We start from the raw sequence: 17,546 nt of genomic DNA, 5'->3' as shown, positions 1-17,546 counted from the left end.
TGGGGCACCCCCCCTTGAATTTGACTAGAAAAATGCATACTTTTTTATTGCTTTTGACGTGAATTTTTGACTTCTGAGAAGTGATAATTGTTTTTTGTGCTCTCCTATTGGGCAAAATTCGGTTTATATGTTCCATATTTAAGTTGTAATATTTTTAGAAAAGTCGTAGTATAAACACTAGATAACCGAACGTTTCCATTGCGACGGCACCGGCACGATTTTATTGCTTTTGATGTGGATTTTCGACCTCTGAGAAGTGATAATTGTTTTTTGCGCTCTCCTATTGGTCAAAATTTGGTTTAGATGTACTTAACTTATTGTAATATTGTTTAAAAAAGGCTCAATATGAACGCTAGTTAACCGAGGGTCTCCATTGCGATGGCGCCGGCACGATTTTATTGTTTTGACGTGGATTCGTACAAAGAACCCCTTGTATTTGGCCAGAAAAATGCATGTCATTTAATGAAAGAACACTAACTGGCCTATTTTTCCCTCCTGGCTAAAATTATGTTACTAGACTCGAGGAATAAGCAAAATAGACACATCATTGTTAGACAACGTCTCAATTTTCAAAGTAAGCCCATGGGAAATTTTCAGTTGGAGAAAAATGATTGCGATTAAGCAGTCGATATTATTTATCAAGACTCTTTCTTCATCGTATACACCAGACCTTGTACTATTGTACTGCCATTGTACCACTGTGTGCAAGAAAACTTATTAAATTCTCAACAAGTTGTGGATAATGCCTTTCGCGGATTTATCACCCATCGCTTTTAAAATATTTAGCTGCCAACATAAAAAAGCAAAATTTATTGATAAACGCATACATTGATTAGTTGTACTGCTTAGTTAACTACCGCCCATTTTAAGAAACTACAGTGCACACATTGAACCCGAGCCGAGAAATAAGTTTTCTTGAATCATTATCGACAACAAAGAAACAAACTCACCCCTCGTTCTTTTCAAAAAGCACCCTTGAAACTTAGCCGCCGAAGCCATACATATGGTACTGATTGGGGTAGGCTTCCACTCAAAAGTATTATATTCTTTAGGAAAACTTTTTGAAAACTCGATAGCACAATCACTCGGGTCTCTTCCCTGCACTTGATCGACTTTTATCGAGATGAAGCTTGAGATTTGGGTGTTCTTCCAGGGTTCTCGATCACTGGGCGGGTGGCAGTCGGGAACTGCTAGCTCGAACAAAGCTCGCGACGGGCTGGCGACCCAGTTTTCCCGGTGTTGCCATAGTGACGCTGCACCGGACGGAGGATGCGCACTGCACCCTGACCCGGACCACCGAGATCCCGATTCCGAGAGCGCCGATCGATCGCCTGCGCAGCCAATGCACTTTTTCCGGACCCGCGGATAATTGGAAATAACTAGCGGACTATTTTTGGCACACTGCTTCATATTTATGTAAATAAACCGATACAAGCTAATGACTTATATACACATAGTTCATTTATTCAATTTCAATAAAAAAATATAATATAAACCAATTAATTATTTATTTTTGATACATACAGTTGATTCATTAGGAATAAATGATATAGTATATACAAAAAATAATATAACTATACTCTCTATAAGTCGATATCTAAAACCTGTTTTACATGACTTTCAGCCGAATCTATATCATTACCTCAGTGGTTTGCTGTCTCGTATGGATTGGATACAATTGTATCAAACAATTCATGTTGGTTCTGCTCTCGATATTTTTTTATAAAATAATTTAGATATTTTTGATAAATGTTTTTCTAGAAGATATCCAACGACTAACAAAATTTATCCAATATGGTTCTCGAAAGAGGTAATTGCAGTTCTTAGAAAGAAATTTATCATACATAACATCTGGAAACGAACGCGAAACTCTCTCATCGACGAAGAATTTCATGATTCGCCATTGACATTGGAACTAAATTACGGATTGTAAAAAATTGTTGCTTTAGATCCAAGAAAATTCTTGAAATTCGTTAACTCAAAACAGGACGGCCACTCCTTGCTGTCATCGATGAGTTGGAACATCAATTTTGAAGGTTCTGAAGAAATTTCCGACGGGTTTGCTAAATATTTTTAAACCGTATAACATCCCATTCGGATTTTACTTCTAATTACGATGAGACACAGCGTTCATGGTCATCTTTGTTATCGATCAAAACATTTATAAAAAACATCTATCCAGCTATTCTCGAGGAATTCCAGTTTTGGGTTCCGGAACATTTTCGAGAATCACGATCGAGACCTCTTTTGATGGCGGTTAGGGCTAGACATCCGCACTTGTCGACTCGCCTATAGATGTGGCCATACGGCTCCTTAATACGCTGGCATTGAAAATTGATTTATTTAATGTTAGCTACGAGGATCTGATCCGGTTTATATCTTTTAATTTTAATATTTTATAATTTTTTTGTTATGTTTAAGTATTGTTATATTTATTTATATATATACGTTTTTTTATGTTTTATAAATTTATAATTTGCTTTCGACCATCGTGGCGCATTGGGGTAACCTGTTAGGCCACGATGGTCTTAATTTAATCGAAAAAATAAAAAATAAATAAAAAATTTAGTTTGATTGATATGAAATACGGATTTGGCAAGCAGAAATCCATTTTTTCTTCAGGACCAGATTTTATCCCAGACTACATGCTAAAAGGATGCAGCAAGTCTATGTATTTTAAACCATTTCCCCCCCCCCTGCCCCCAACCCGAAATCAAGCAGTATTTATTTGAATTAAATAAGTGTTTTTCTAAGATGTTTTCTAGTACAAAACATATTTATATTTTTATATTATTAATACTTTTTTGATAAATTGGGGACGGGATTTTTTTTAAATTTAATTGTCTAAAAATATATTTAAATTTCTACCACGTCCGGGAGATCGGAATTAGTGATTATTATATAATTAAAATTCCGATCAGTTTAGGTTTTCCTAGATTTTCCTAATCTCACGGAATAATATATTGAATTAATTTAAACCTAGCTAGGTCTTGCATATTAGGTATACAAAAAATAACGGTTAATCGTATCTTAAAAGTAAAACATCGATTAAGAAAATAAGATATGATTTGATATGTAGAGTACGCTCGGGATAAGGATTCCGGTTTGTTATTGTGTGCGCGAACTGTGTGGCTCAAAACAATTTCGCTCAGAATATTTAATTTTTTTATTTTAAAAGAAAATATATGTTTATTTAACATACATACATCTGAGCTAAGAAGGAAATTTCAACGGACAGTTAAAAATATATTATATAATCGAAGAAACCAGACATTGCTGTCGTTAATTAAATATTTGCAAAATTCAAAATCTTTCACTAGTCAAAAAAAATAATGAAGTCTTTAGCTATTCTTCAAAAGCAAAAAGATATAAAATGGGGAAAGAAATTATTCGCAGATTGTTTAATGGCTCGACGACTCTATTAGATCATTAGAATCCATTGAATAAATTAAAAATTTATCATTGGCGCAACGATAAGAATAATAACTTTTTTAAGCCTTACAGAGAATAGTGTAAAAAAACCAACAACGTACGGATTAATGGAAAAATAATTAAAATATTTTAATCCACGGGTAAGAGAACGAATAACTTACAGTGTATATTTAAAGCCTTGATATCAATTAACCCAGATATGCCCAAGAAATTTTGTTCTCTTAAAATTTCATTTATAAATAAAAAAACAGTGGCACGAGTTTAGTGACCTACCCATGGGACATTAGGCATATCTGGGTTTTAAACCAATATCAACACAAAATTATTTAAAATAAATCACTACAGAAGATCGAACTTCTGCGCCACACTGCACTTTAATGACGAATACCAGCGTTGACGAATCAGCGACTGTCCTTAAAAGAGAAAGCGAGACAACGAAGTACACGCTACATCGCTTCTCCCTCTCATATACATGTACACGCACACAATAACAAACCGGCATCCTTATCCCGAGCGTACTCTATGTTTATGTTAAAAAATGGTTCTTCGCACAACATTTCGCCAACTACTTTTAATTTATGGCAATGGCGTTATGATATGATACGATAGGAAGAGTAGTGTCGTGATTTTAAAGCAGAAGAAATTCACGTTTATGGTGAAGAAAGGAAAACGCTATCCATTTAAAGAATTAAATTAAGAATGAGTTTGAATAATTAATATAAATGCATTAAGTAGTGTCCAGAACTATGGGAATATCTGCGAAATTGGGTGCCTTTTACACAAGTCTATGGTAACTTAAAATAATTTATCTTTACTTTTCAAATATGTTGTGAAACGCAAAAAATGCATTTTAAAATAAATATATATTTTAATCCAAAAGAATTTTTACATAATGTGTAAAAATTTATAAAAATATTCTAAGTTGAATCATAAAAAATAAAAATAAATTGTGATTCAACCGACAGCGTTTAAAACATGCACAGCTCATGTGCTTACCGATACCGATGAATCCTCAATAAGCCGCACATTTACGTTTCCCGGAACTTTTTACTTACTACAAGATTTAGATCTAGTTCACTTTCGACGCTAACGTGTTATTTTTTTAAGCACCACTATAATTAAGTCCAAACAGCGTAAAGCAACTATAAACAACCGTGACGTCAACGCCGCGTCGCTGCAGCTCGAGTTGAAGGCGTATCGAAAGCTTACTCACACTCCCCTCGCGGCATACCGCAGTTTTAAAGATCACCGCACGCTATCTCGAGGGTCGGTGGACATAACGGGGTTGGTTATCGGGACATAACGAACGAGCGGAAGATAAACTCGCAGGGTGCGGCCGCCACCGCCGAAATTGCAACGGCGAAGGCGCCGAAAGATGGAGGGCGGCGATATTGTCAAGGACGCAATCATATTTATAGGGAGAGTGACCTCTGTCCTTTGGGTCTGGCCGCGATCGAGCCGATACGAAAAATCGCAACTTAAATTATAATTACGCACACACGCCAACTGCCGAAAATCGTTACGGCAGCACAATATTTTGATCGATGGCGGCGCGATAAAACTGTTCTAGTTTTTAAAACACAACTAAAAAACATAGCAGTGAATCTCAAACTATTGGCCGGCAAACCACAAACTTTCGCGTGAAGAAGTTTTAAGTTTACTCGAGAAGTGTTACCAAAAAAATATTAGTATTATCATAAATTCTTCGGATATTTCAATAAGTTATTGTTATATTTTATTAGTTGCTTTTTATACCAAATTTTTTGATAGACGAGTATAAGTCGTTAGTTTTATATAATTTAATTCATAATTATTGTCAGTATGCTTTAGAGGGCCAGAAACCCGGTTTTCGCTCGCATCGTTCGGCAAGCACGTCCCTCGATACTAAAATCCCAGTTTCGTCCACAAGTAATGGTGTTATTAGCATGTGTCAGGCATATTTATATGTTCTTTCGGAAGCTTTAAGAACAAAAAATTTTTTTAAGACAAATTCGGTCGTATTGTCAAATTCCGCATGAGTGCATCTCCCGGGTGGCTTTCTATAAACGAAACCATTATGGTTGCTTCTCGGATATTACAAACGATAATGAATAATTATAACTAATGTTTCGATATATGTTTATGGTTTATGGGTAAGAAAGTATCACGATGCAAGTGACTAAGAAGGTATGCCGTTCTTGAGATAATTGATCGTCGAATACAGGGCCGTATCTTTGATTTAAAACCGACTCTATTGTAAGGTTAATGCGTTTTTAGGACCGCATTGAGGGTTAAAAAGGTAATAAAGGCGGGGGAGACTAGGGGGTTAATGTCAGAGCTGCAAGGTGAGCGCCCGGGGCGCCTAAATTGCAAATTGTGGCGTGTTCCATTCGCATATGTACGATTGTGTGCCGAAGCTAGCGCACGCCATTTGGATATTGCACGCAATGCAAGCTTCCGTTTCGGTGTTCTTCGAACTCGTCATCCCCTTTTTTGTAAAATCACATATTTACATTAATATCTTAAGAACGTGTTTAATTTAATCACGCTGCAATACTAAATGGAAGCGGTTCCAAAGTAGCAAAGTGTATAATTAGATAACTGGTAATATAAAAATGTATGCTTTATCAAACATATGTGAATTGTATATATTTCCACTATACTTTATTTTATAACATTTATCGCTTAGCATATTGATAGCTAAATATTATATTATATATTTAAAATAGTAAATATCGTTTTAATGTTTTTAATTTTGGTCAAATATATTTACCATTTTAATTTAATAAATGCAATTAAAAATTATGCAAATAAAATATAAATTACTTCAAATACTTGAAAAAAAAACACAGCAAACATGAAGATTGTAGATATATGAATTTAATGAAAAATTACAATATAATGTCAAAACTCCAGAAAAAATTTAAAAAAATCCAAGAAATATATAAGCTTCATTAATAATATAATTTTATTTCTAGTAGTGGGAAAGCTCGGTAACGAGCTGCGACTTTATTGCTTTTGGCGTGAACTTTTGACTTCTGAGAATGGATAATTGTTTTTTGCGCTCTCCTATTGGTCAAAATTCGGTTTAGATGAGCTTTAATCGATTCACAATAGTCGTAATAGTGCTATAAAAAGTCTTAATATGAACGATAGATAATCGAGCGTGTCCACTGCGACGGCACGATTTTATTGCTTTTGAATTTGGCCAGAAAAACGAATATCATTTAAGGAAATACTATGAATATTAAAAAATTACCACTGAATGGTCAACTTTTGATAATTAATTCTTTTTACTATTATTTTCTTCATATTAACTATATACACATATTTATTTATTATTAATTAATTATCAAAATACTCTAATAACATATTATAAAAAAATAACAATTATTTTCTCGTAAATCCAACAATTCCAAAATTTCAATCATACTTTTACAGCTAGTTTATCTATTTTTATTTAAAACTACTTTCATTGTTCAATTTTGTAATTTTGATAATTATTTAATAATAAATAAATATATGTATATAATTGATATTATGGGGAAAATAATATAATATTATAGAGATGTGAATTTACTTTGTGTATATAATAATATTTCTAAGTCAACACGCAGAAAAACAAATTTAGCTGGTTTCCCTAATGTAATAAAAAAATACCCTCTTGCTTAATTAAGAACTAAATTATTTTATTACAAATTTTATAATTACTTTCCATTGGTAAAAAAATATAGAAAGCTATCGGTTAATTTACTTTACTTTTATGTATTCTGTGTATTGTAATATTTATTAAAAAAGCCCAGACGGTTATATTTATATATTTATCCAAACACGTGACAGCTCAGAGTGACATCATCGCCCGTTGCCTCTATCGATCTGAAAGAATTGGCAAACCGGTATTTCGTAAAGTTTTCATATTTATTTAAAATTTGGACTTTTTATAAGTTTATCACTTGCTCATATGAGCGATGTCACTGCATAATTTTTTGTAGATTTGAGAACGATTTTTGTTTATTCATATTTTAAATTAATATGGCGATAAAAATGGTTGTGGGGCATTATCAACAGCATCCCATACCATACGGTCCGTCAGGACACTGATAATATGAGTTGCAGCTAACAATTATTTTGTCATCTCAATAAGTTTATCAATAAGCCTAGAAGTGGAGTTACATGAAGTTTCATAAGAAAACTTGATCAAACCTTCCTAAAACTTTTGAACCAGGAAGTGTCTCTAAAAAGAGATTCTCCACAAAACCTTCACAACCACCGGATTATACAATATAACATTGGTGGCATCGGTGAGCTTCATTGAGACCAGTCAATTTTTATAAATTAAACCCAGATCACATAATAAATAATCTTGCATTGCAGTTATATTATTAAAAAGAGAACCTTAACGCAAGATCGTAAACTCCCACTACTCAATAACCCCATCTTGACGGTGTCTAGAACCATGCGTTTAGTTGATTCTTAACCTCAAACAATGACAATGGTAGATTGTTTAGAAGCACGCATTTGTTGAGTTAACCACTAATATAATATGTTTGCATATGCAATATATTATTGATATCAGATATACGATGCTGTTTTATTTATAGAAATTATCAGATTTGTGGGAAAACCCATAAAAAAACTCTGCGCGTTCACATGCATGTATCTTGGCTAAAAACATTCTAGTAATGAAGAGTTTTCTAACCAAGGAATGATATGAAACCATGAATGTTGGTTGTTTTAATACATTAAGACACCATTTGTACAATCAGCATTTAATGTTAATCATAATAACCTAAAGCTACTCAGTGATATCCGTTTATTTTAAAGTCAATCTGAACAATATAAGAAAAGGCGGAAGAGGTGACCAATTAAAGAAAGTAAAAGTAGGCGTCATGGTGGGGTCTTCTTTTCGACGCCCATAGAGATTGGGCGAAAATCAAAACCGGTCGATGTCTGCCGACCTTCGGATGGTTTGTCTTCTGTAAACATGGCGCTTCCGGAAGAAGACAGTGTCGCGGTCGGACCGGTGCCAGCGTGAATGTTGATCCAGGGTTCTGGGTGAGTGCTTCTCGTTTATATTTACGTCTGGTCTTCATTCACGCTCACCTGTTCGCGTACGCTTATGTAACGATTGCCCAGAAAAAAACTCCCATCGGATGACATCACGGCGACGTCTTCTCCGGGTGTATCATGTCGTCTCGGCGTGGTCGCGGAAATATTTTTATGGCCGTTTAAGCGACCGGTTCTGGTCGATTTTGCCAGAGATTGCTTTGGACAGGCGCCGAAAACGAGAAAATTAGAAAAAAATTCTCGCAGATTGCTATGGTTAATTTAAGAAATTTTAGCGACAAGAGTAAGGTCAGTGATGTTGATGTGTGTGGGTTGAAAAGGAGCAGTCACTGAGTAGAAAACCGATATAATCAAAAGTACTCGGAGACTAATTTAAAATATAGAATTTCAAGACATGTGTTTTTTTATTTGGCAACAACTTTTGCTGTTTCTAAAAAAATAATATTTAATAAACTAAGAAGACATTGCTATCTAGTTTTCTCGTACAGATATTTTGTACTGAAGAGAAAATTGCCAGCAGGGGCGTCATTTAGGAGATTGGAAAGTGGCATTTGCCCAACCCCCTTTGAATTCGGACAGAAATTCCCATGTTATCCTCTTAAAATCTAAAAAAAAATCTTGAACCTATCCCAATTTTTTTTTTAAAAACATCGGAATACATTTTCATCGGTAGATATACATTTTTACTAGTGAAAATATAGTTTACCTGGCAGGTACTAATAAAATTACACGATTTAAACTTTCCATACGTAGCTGCAAATATTACAGTGAATGTGTATTTTTCAGGGAAATTATATTTTCACTAATGAAGTCCAAATACATTTTCACCTGTAGATACATATTTCTACTAGCGAAAATATTATAAATTTATGAGCGCAAAACAGCCGCTAGTGCATTTAAATAATCGAATTTAGATTGTTCAAGATTTTAATCAGAGTAGTTTCGGACAATATTATCATCCATTGCAATATGATAGGCGTTAGCCTAATGAGTTACAACTGTGTAAACACAATCAACAGCTACTAAGTAAGTAGTGAAACACTAAATTTTAATAAAAATTAATCGGTGACAGTTATTTTATTAATTATAAACTATCATTACAGCTTACAGTCAATACATATCACCCAGCTCTATTTTCTATTATATTCATCCGTGAGATTAGAAAAATTAATAAAACACCGTGGCATCTTTCCTCTTTGAAAAAGTGTCACAAATTTTATAATAAGATAGTTCTGGTGAATCGTAGATGAGGATGTTTGCGAATCAATTGCATCGCTTCTTTGACACACCTCCGAGATGTGTTCATGTTTAAGACACAGTTCAGATGGCCACTCCGGCGATCGGTTGAAGAACAATAGTAAAGTGCGCAGGGTAGAATGTATTGTCTCGAGTATTTTTTAATGCGATACTTATGAGTGATTTATGTGCTATTAGGTGCAATATTTTCAATTATAAACGCAATCATTTGATCGAAAAATATCTCCCCATTATTGTGTGAATATACTGTTTGGCCCTACCTCCGAGACGGGTTGATCTTAATGGTCGTTAGTGACCTCTAAGTTATAAAGGAGAACTTTATAAAGCAAGTAAAAAAAAATAGCATGAGCATAAACGTTTTCTTCCTCATATAAACATATGAGGAAGAAAACGTTAATTAAATTTGGAGTATACCTAAGTCGCATTCGATAAATTGGAGTTGTAAGTTTTATACTGAACCCTATATTTTCAGCTCTTGAACTTGGGGTTTTTTGTTGTAACTCCCTCGCATGTGAAATATGATGACGGAAGTTTTATTCGTGCAACAGAAATGTTTTAAACAGCGGATGACGATAGTTAAATCAGCGTTGTTTAGAAATAGTCGTTTGGTTGAACTTGGCAGCCCGGATTTCGGTGACGACTAGGGACGTAACCGACCGAAAGGAGAACCACTGCCAAAACGACCACACACGCCGGCTTTTCGTTAGGACGATACGTCACCGGATCGTCATCTGCGTCAGGGTTTGCGCTGAAGATCAAGGGTTAGGTCTCATTTCTTAAGAAAGGACAGGTTTCTCAATATCAGCGCTGTCCAACTGGCGGCCCGAGAAAACTTATTTATGCGACCCGCGAACCACATTTCATGTTTTTAAAATGAAATTTAAAACCGTCTGAATGCCGTAAGGACCCCCGTGTCCACTTACTGACGACGACATGACTAAGACGCGGGTGTCCGTTCCTAGTTTTGTATTTTTTTTTTTTTGTAAAATTATGAAATTTTTTTTTTTGATACTTTTTGGGTTCTAACTTGTATAAACAAGATTTTATTTTGTTTCTATAATAAATAGAAGTTCAAACAAAAAAAAATTCAGAAATATTTTTTTAAATAAAAACATCAATATATTGAAAAAAATTCTTAGCTCTTAGCATACACTACCTAATTTCGCTTGGCATCATAAATAAATATTTTCTTACACATCATTAATTTTGCTGCTTTGAATTTTTTACGAAAAATAGTACATTTAATAGTGTCTGGGAGGGGTGGAGGGGTTATAGCATTTATTTTGGCGGTAATAAAAAAATATCTTAGCACTGGTCGCAAGAATCAGCGTATTCGTGAATGAAAATAATAATTCCTATTTTTTAACCATTTTAAAACATTTTAAAATTTAGGCTCATTTCAATAAAAAATGTAAATAAAAAGTAATGTAGGAAAAATTTGTGAAACACTTTTATTCGTATTAAAAAGTTTTTTTTTAATTTACTGAAAAATTTGCCTTTATAATGTTTTGGAAATGTGGATCTCTTAAATAAAAAATGTAAAATAAATATTGGTAAAATACAGTTAAAAGTCCTGAAAAATCTTGTGTACGTTCTAAATAATTTATGATAATAATGGTTATCAGCAGCATTATTAAATGTTAAAACTGAGATGACCTTTTTCTTAGCTCTACCGGCTTAGAGCTTCATAATTATGATAAGCCTACTTATTGAGGAGTTGCCATATACTTGCAGTACTTCAAACAATACTTTTTGAATTGTTTTTTACTTGAAATAGGCCACCCAAATCGGTAATCACATCTGTGCAATGTGCGAAAAGCACATTGCTATCTATTTCATAATTAAAACTAAGTAGTATTCTTGCTCGATAATAGGTCATGGAATTACATTTTTATATGCTTAATCTATTTGCGAATGACCACACAAATACTTACACACACGCACAATCAATGAAATTTATTTTAATTAATATGATTATGTATGGGAATTGAGCCATTATGGCTGACCACCTCTAAGAAATTAACTAAAACATTCTTATAATGCAGTTTTTTTTTAATTTGTGGTAGGGGGTGGGGTTAAAGTTACATAAATAGTAGAGTGCTGTAATATAGTTTTTATTTTATTTTAGTAATATATTTAGCTAATATAGTTAATTTTTACATAGTTTTTATTTGAGCTATAATTAAATATACAATTAACATTTTTAACGTGGGATACATATATGCCATATGTAGTATTTCTATTAAAATCTACTTAAAAGTATGGCTTACTAAGTTAAGTATTGAAATTGTTCTCGTTTGACTTTCATAAAGCAACCCTATTGTACAGCAGCTCATTCTCGGTCCAGTTCAAAGGACTAATAAACTATAATTTTGTGGGACGTCTGCCAAATTTACCCCCGAACGCCGGAACAATTTGTTGCGGCCCTGCTTCGCGGATCCTGGAATTTTTCCAGAATTTTTCAACACATGTTGCCTGCCGCCAATCAAACGGCAAACAAACACAGCCAATTTTAGATAAACCAGTCTCCGAAACGCTTTCTAAATATACACAATCGCAATCTTTCATCGACCGGACATCATACATCGTTCACCGTCCGAGTCTATCGATGAATCCGTCACATTTCACAAATCGTCAGACGACTTAGACAAGATTAGATTTATCGGATTGGAAAACGTATGGAGATGAACTCCATCTTCAATTAGCGTTTAGACGCAAATGTCGGAAAGGTTATTTCCTTCATGGCCGGTGCCAAAAATCTCAACAATGTAGGAGAAGTTATTGCGGTGGATGTAAATATGCAAACGACTCGTAAACTTCGCAACGTATTAGCTCGATAAGTATGAGAAATTGATTATTTATTAGCGGACGAGGAAGATGCGGTCGCTTATTGAGATTAGACTGCAACGTTTATGTAAACGTTTGAAACGAAAAGTCGAGCGTTATGTAAAATGTTATTTTTATAACGTAATATATTATAGCATCTGTTACAAAATCGCAGAATCCCATATTATCAAAAGGCACTAGCGAAAGTAGGTCGATTGAACATCTATATATGCATACAAATACATGTGTAGACGCACACATATGAACACCGCACACATACAGCGATCTAGTGTCAAAATTTGACAGATGCAAAAATCGAACGATTTATGTGAGAATCTTAGCGCAATTTCTATCACGGCTTGTATAAATATACGATTGCTTCGCAGTCCGAGCGAATATTCGCGATTCGTTCTTCTTTTTCAGACATGACTAGTATTTTGACACCGACTATATATACGGTTCGGATTCTTAATGGATTTTCGCGAACGACAGAACGGTGAAAGATAAGCGTGAGGATACTGCGCAGTAGAGGGTGAAAAATGGAAGGTTATAAACGGGGCCCGAGGGCGCAGGCTTACCAGGGAACAGCGCGACGCAGCGCGACACTCCGCGACTCCTCAGTTCTGCGGCCGGCGTCCGCAAACCCGCCATTTTAGACTGCGTTCGCGAACACGTTCGTGTGAGCTGCACGCAAAAAAATAAAAAAAATTCTACATAATCAATGTAAAATAAATACTATTAAACCATGAAAATTCAATTAAATTTATTTATTACAATTATAGATATATTTTAAATATTTTCATTTGCAAACATTCCTATTAAATTCCACAAAAGGTCTGTTAATTTAAGTCCTCACTAATTATCGTGAGTTTTTCCTTCCAATTAATGACATAAATGCGGCTATCGAGAACCCAACATATTTATTGTATACTAATTAACTTAAATGCAGATTCGCTTACTTAGACGGCTTTCATAAATTTAACCGCTCCCCTCGCCTATGCCAAAAGGTATCACACCCTTTCTTATACATTTCGTCACAGAAGCAAACTTGTTTTGATTTACAAAGGCAGCAATATAATAGATACTTTTAAATGTGTATTTGTGTGGAAGAGATCTATGCCCTGGGCCCCACCTTTCTCACTCTGTCACACGCACGCATCAGCACGGTGTTTTGTGATCGTGTGACTGAGACCCAACCCTTTACCAGCCGCCTCTGCGTATATGGACATGTGAATCTGCTGTCAACAGATAATAAACATGACTACACTGACCTAGCCATAAAATAAACTCTAGACATTGAGGAGTACTGAGAATATATGTTTTTAGGAAAATATGGAGTTCATTAAAGAAAAATAAAATTAGACCAGTTTGTGAAAATTCCTATTTGTAATATCCACTATCATCGATAAGACTCACTTCTTATTTAAGGGAACAACGTATTCTGATAGATGCCGTTGGAAACCTAGCATTGATGGTTTCCAGGGAGAATGTTCTCAGGGCTCAGTGGCAACTGATGCTACCTCCGCACTGTCATTCTCTCATTTTTTAACAATATAAACAGGATAGTGTTTGATTTTGAAGTCTGGAAATGATAATATTAAAACTGGAAATGACAATCCGATACGTAAAATTATCATCTCTTAATTGCAAAAAAATTCTGCGGTACTCTAGAACGAGCGAAATACTCGTCGGAGCCACGAGTATCACATATACAGACATCTAAAGTGACCACAATGGTTTCATTTTTAAAGGGATACCCGCGAGACAAAAATATTTCAATGAAGGGAGTGGACACTCGAAAATCGGAATTTAACCATACGACTTAATTAATATAAATTAGTTTGTTCCATTCACGAGAGAAAATATAAAAGGCTTAAAAGGATCAGTGAAACACTTCGCACGTTCGATCTAAGCAAAGAGGAGTGATATGTAAAAATCGATTTTAGTATCCAATCTATAGTTTTCGGGATCGCTGAGATGAATCATGAGTACTGTGGGAGTTAAACAGCCCTAGGGCCCCTAGAGAGGAGAGATAGCACGTTAAAACCGACATCATTGTCGAATCCATAATTTTCGGGGTAACTGAGATAAAAAGTGGCACTTCATAAGTCGTTAAAATCCAAGTTAACCCTCCATCGACATCGAGGGTGAAAATAGGATAACAATAAACAGGCAAACATGATCGAGATTAGTGTCAAATCAATAGTTGACGGTCCAGATGATATTTAAGCCCAACTTTTTTGATTCCTATTTCTCTCTAATGGAATATTTGAATAAATAAAAACCGGGCAACGCCGGAGTAATCACCTTGTTTTTTTATTTTAGTTAAAAATACTCATTGAGTGAATTTATACAACTAAGATAGTTGTATTTGTGATCTAGCTATTTGTGCGTTTACATAAAAACTCCAATGACCATAAAAAAGAATTAAAATATATTTTTGCTAGTAGAAATATATGTTTACTGGTGAAAATATATTTAGATTTCACTAGTGAAAATATTACTTCATTGAAAATACATATTCACTTTAATATTTATACATCGCATGTAAATAAATTATGATATGTATGTAAATGTATATATTTTCATATATACACATAGAAAAGTTAAAATCATGTAATTTGACTAGCACCTGCCAGATTAATTTTATTTTCACTAATAAAAATATATATCTACCGGTGGAAATTTCACTGAAATGACATACTTAAAAATAATATTTTCGGGATCGAGTCGAGACTGTTATTTTTGGTTTTCTTTGAGGGATAACCCAAGAATTTCTGGTTTAGAATCAATGACGTCATTTCACCTTTTTCAAGTGGAGGGGGAAGTTCGCTAATCAGTTGTCGTATTTGAATATTTTGCTTTCATTAAAATTCACAGCATTTCATTAAATGACATGCATTGTTCTAGCCAAATTCAAAGGGTGGAAAATGGCCTCACCCGCCCTACTCCCAAATGTCCCTGCATATTTCTTATATGGCGAATAGGCGATAAAACTGACGTTCATGCGGGTTCAATGAGTCGGCCTCCGTCGTTCAAAAGAATCGGTCGTTGCGTCGCACCTTAAAATATATTGGATTAAGATCAATTTTTTTATCATAAGTTCGTGCATCTCAACGCGTAAAACTCATCAGAGAATACTATATTTCAACAAAATAAGAGATAAATTTAAATTAGGGGAAGAGAAAAATATACAATAACCTACGGAATCGATATTTTCTGTTACTTTTTATAATTGTAACATAATAAAATAATACCAATAGTACTAATATAAAGGATTGCATTAAAAGTTGCACTAAAGAGTAGTGTCCTCAATGAGTAGTTAAACTTTACATTTGCACGGATGAGAGTTAAACCTTTACTGGGTAGAAAGTTTCATATGATGCACAGACTAAGCACATCCTTTCAGTAAAAGATGCTAAACATGTTTTATCAAGTGAATAACGATAGTCCTCTATTAACCCTTTCACCGCGTATGGCTTCTATAGGTGTCATCAAGAAAATCCTGTACACAGTGGGCACCTAAAGGTGCATTAACATCTGAGCATAATAGTATGATTATTTAGTATCATTTAAGACTGTAAATCACTTTATTAAAGCAAAATATTAAAAAAATATGGAATTTATAGGCGCCCCCTCCTTCGTTATATTAATAAATTTTGAAACGGCGCGCAAAAATGTAGAATGAAGGGAAAAAGATGAAGTAAACCTATTTTCTTATTGCACAATTTTGTCAAATACGACATTGACTTTTAACATTGCTGCATTGTATCAGATATTTCTATTTTGGTAAAAAGCAATTTATAACATAATTTAAGTTAATCTTTCAATGCAGTATTTGTTGTAAATGTATATTGTACATTAAAAATATGTTCAATATATTTAAAAAAATATTTTATTACCACAAATGTCAATATTACCAACCCTACAGAGTAAAAAGAATTCTCGCACATTTTTTTTTATTAACAGTTTTTTTAGATCAAATTAAATAATATCATTTCACAATTTATAAGGATGTTTTTTCAGTCGGTGTTGCCATTTAAAGTCAACTTAATATATTTAAATAAAACGAAAGGCAGCGCAGGAGGGAAAAGTTTATATTATGCGAATATGAGAATTGAAATTAGTTTTATCTCGAGTGTCGGGGTGGGAAGTCGTCGCCGTCTCGTCGGTTGTCAATATTTCACACACGAAACAAAAAGAAGACCGAAACCTGCGGCGCCGGTTTGCAAATCTCGGCAGATGAACACAGAAACAGGTTTGCGATCGGAAAGGTTACAGCCAAAATTATATATTCTATTACGTAAAACGACAAAAATTCAGAAACACGCGACACTCCTCATTCTCAGTCGACTCTTTATCTGCGCTGCGTTGTTTTGGCCGGAGAGAAATTTTAAAATGGGCGAGTTTGCGCGCGAAAGGGGTGAGTAAATATAACGGCCGTAACGCGACGCGGGACGACCATCGCTCATTTCATATATCCCCCCTTTTATTTGATTAATCTCGACTCGGCGCGATAAATCACGCGTAATTAGTCCGATCGCCGGCCGGCGACGCGCGCTGAGATATTTCGAATGCTTATGTAAATTTTGCTAAAACGAGTAGTATAGCGGAGCTATAAAGCTCTTCGCATGTTCGTCACGTATAAGGAAATTTCTAGCGAATACATTAAAACGTTCTTGGATTGATTCGGAAGCCTCGCCCGCGGTTTCGAGGTCGTTCGCTCGTTCGCTAGTTCGTTAAATTGACAAGAATTTTCGGTTTTATTTTCAAAATACGGTGAATCACCGAACATAATGGCGAGACATAAGAGGAACCTCCCACGTATCTGCATATACTTACAAGCGCGCGCGAGAGAGCAAAAACAAGTTGGCATTGAATTTTCAGCATCGTCAAAATCGATCAGACACAATAGCGTGTCTATAAATAATTAATAATAAACAGCTAAAAATGATATATAAATAAAATTGTATGAACAATGGTTA

At 34.5% G+C, this 17,546-nt stretch overlaps 1 protein-coding gene across 4 annotated transcripts in view; it reads right to left on the bottom strand.

Moving 5' to 3' along the window:
- Positions 1 to 13,245, bottom strand: part of enc (R3H domain containing protein encore) — a 53,567-nt gene extending 40,322 nt beyond the window's left edge. For all 4 annotated transcript variants that reach the window (XM_088202163.1, XM_088202161.1, XM_088202164.1 and 1 more), the window contains exon 1: positions 13,140 to 13,245. The gene's annotated coding sequence lies outside the window, so the exon portion shown is untranslated. The remainder of the gene's footprint in view (positions 1 to 13,139) is intronic.
- Positions 13,246 to 17,546: the final 4,301 nt, after the last annotated feature.

Source organism: Plectrocnemia conspersa, unplaced genomic scaffold (genome assembly GCF_051122295.1).
Source record: "Plectrocnemia conspersa isolate PC_06_02 unplaced genomic scaffold, ASM5112229v1 ptg000013l, whole genome shotgun sequence".
NCBI lineage: Eukaryota > Metazoa > Arthropoda > Insecta > Trichoptera > Polycentropodidae > Plectrocnemia > Plectrocnemia conspersa.
The sequence above is the reverse complement of the archived record's forward strand: the minus strand, read 5'-3'. Positions and strand labels throughout refer to the sequence as shown.